This window comes from Phalacrocorax aristotelis, chromosome 3 (assembly GCF_949628215.1).
Source record: "Phalacrocorax aristotelis chromosome 3, bGulAri2.1, whole genome shotgun sequence".
NCBI classification, from domain to species: domain Eukaryota; kingdom Metazoa; phylum Chordata; class Aves; order Suliformes; family Phalacrocoracidae; genus Phalacrocorax; species Phalacrocorax aristotelis.
The window spans coordinates 94,087,804-94,090,523 of NC_134278.1; the positions used below are offsets into that span (position 1 = coordinate 94,087,804).

At 48.9% G+C, this 2,720-nt stretch overlaps 1 protein-coding gene across 1 annotated transcript in view; it reads left to right on the forward strand.

Moving 5' to 3' along the window:
- LOC142055080 (small ribosomal subunit protein uS5m-like) overlaps window positions 1–2,720 on the forward strand; it is a 305,459-nt gene that overhangs the window by 232,574 nt on the left and 70,165 nt on the right. The gene's annotated exons all lie outside the window — the stretch shown is intronic.

Consider the following 2,720-nt stretch of genomic DNA (forward strand, 5'->3'; position numbering starts at 1 on the left):
AGTCTTCTGAACAAAAGGAGATATATGTCTTGAGGGGCCTCAGCCCAACCAAGCAACATCAACAATAATTTTTTAGAAAGGGTGGATCATACAATCTGTGACATTTTTCTAGAACACTTTAATTTAACAGGAACTTGCAGATTTGGGTTCAAAAATACAAAAACACTTGAAAGCCAAAACAGTCTTTGCAGGTGCTACTTTGTTTATTCTTCTTTGAAAGAAATACGTGGCCCTTTGAATATGTTATCCACACCAATTCAACTCAATTTGTTGAAATTCAAACTCTAAATCTAAAACATATAAAAATCCTAAATAAAAAACCATAGCGCTATGCTCATAATTTTTCAAAGATGCTTTTTCAGCATCTTTTGCTCAAAATATTTGTCTTCCAATTATATTCCGTTCTTATCTCTTGGAAGTTATACAGCGCTTTTTTCACTTCAGTGCAATTCAGTTAGCTTATACCCTAAAAATTCTTCACTCCTGCTAACAAAATTCACGGTGCAACGGGAGATACAGGCTGTCCATGTGCAATGCTAGGTGCCTTGGGCAGCGGTCCTCAGAAACAGGACAAACGGACAGTGCCCAAGCCTGTGAGGGATGAACAGGAGAGGAAGAGGCATCTAATTAGACTTACTTGAAGATCCAAGCGTGATCTTCAAACACAAACTTTCTTCCGCAAATGAATGTCTAAGACTGGGTTTCCTTTCTGTTAAACAAAACAAAAACAAAAACAAAAACAAAACAAAACAAAACAAAACAAAAAAAAGAAAAGAAAAAAAAAGAAAAAGAAAAGAGACAGAAACCGTACTTGGCTTCAGTAAAGGCTAACAGCAGAGCTGTCATAGACCTGATGAGGAGCACAGGAGATTGGGGTGGGATTCATCTGACTAAGCATGGATGTCTCTAATGTAGACACCCATGTCTGAGCCAGCCTCGGTCCCATATTTAGGCAACCGAGAGTTCGTCAATATAACCAGTGAGTTCAAGGTACTCCCTCACCCCCGAAACAGCTCCCACAACGGCCAGGAGAGAAATGGCAGATTCACCTGTTAAAGCTGTTCCACTTCTGACCAGCAATGGGACCAGTCACTGGAGCAGACAAGGGGGGCGCCCCCCCATCTGCAGCCCACAGCTCCTGAAGGTTGTCTAAGGAGACCCGTAGATTCGGTTTTCACCTCTTCTGAATCACAAATACCAAGGGATTTACCCCAGGCAGAGGAGCCCCAGCGGGATCCGCCGCCTGCGCTGGGTCCGTTGACCCAACTGGCAGGGACCGGTCAAAAACTGCCACAGGGGGGACCCAGGCGTTCCGATGCACGCGGAGGGGGCTGGGCTATGCAAATGAGGGAACCCCCCAGCAGCCGCTTCCCCCCTGCTGCCAGCCGCCAGACCTCACAGCACCAGCTGCTACAACACACCAAGCCTTCACAGGGTGACGCCTCTCTGTGCTCAACTCCGGGATGCAAGCTTCGAGGTTAGCGCGGGCTTCAGCCTGGGCACGGCATCCTCGCTCACGGAGGGCGACATGCGCGTGCTCATTTCCCTCTGAAAGAGTTAAAAATAACATTAGAAACCCTCAAGCTGACACAACAACATCTTCAACTCGTTTAAACTAGACACAGGAGATGTTTCTGTGATCCTAGTTTTTAAGAACAAAAATACATGCTTTTTTGAGCCTTCAGCCGTTTTAAAAACCATTAGGTGCTGCCACCTCCTGCACATCAGCCCTCCTGCATTGCTTTGCCCTCTCCTGCTGCGTTGCTTTGCCCTCTCCTTCCCCTGCTTGCCAGGCACTCACCACAGCAGCAACGTTCTCCTGGTAGACGGTCATCATCACGGCGTTGGCAGGACCAAAGCTGATATAGGTGGAGTAGGCTTCCAACACGGCCATACTGAGGTAGAACAGAGATGCTGTCTCCTGGCAGATGACAGCCTAAGAACCAAGGATGACACAGTCATTCCCAGGAGGGAGCACACTGCAAAGGGGGGAAAAAAGGAACCCACACAAGCAAGCCCCAGCCGGCAATTTGGTGTGCAGTAGCAGCAAAGGAGACCATTGTATACCAGTGGTACCAGGGAGGGGAGAGGCCCTGAGGTTTGTCCCATCCACTTACCAAGGTGACCCAGGAGCTACTGCCCCCATGTGCACCGCAGATGTAGAGGCACAGGAGGGTGATGGACATGACAAAGCAGAACACAGAGACAAACATCACCCAGCCTTGCAGCATGGGTAACTGGACCTTCGAGGATGCCACCAGGATCCAGACAAGGCCCCCAAAGATCTGCAAGTGAAAGTGGGAGAGAAAGCAAGCATGGGATAAATCGGCTTATCCAGGGCAGAGCCAAAGGCCACGCACACCTCTGGCGCTAGCACTGCACATGGCAATAGCCCAGGGATACCTCTGAGTTCTTCCCAGCCTCCACTTGAAACTGGGTATTTAGCTGGGAGCACCTGCCTCTGATCTTGACCCAAAAAAAGCCTGCCTGTGGCCCTGCCTCCTGGTGTCACTGCCATTCATGCCCTCCCCACATCAGTGTGCTCAGGAGGCTGGTTCAGACATTTCTGAAGGCTGGTGTCGATGAACAGGGAAGCTTATCCCAGTAGGGCATGTTTGCTTCACACCCAGTGTGGCAGATACCTGAAAGGAGTGCTGTCAAAGGCAGCTCAGCTGCACAAACAGCACAGACATGGCCTTAATGAAGGCCACGTGAAAATG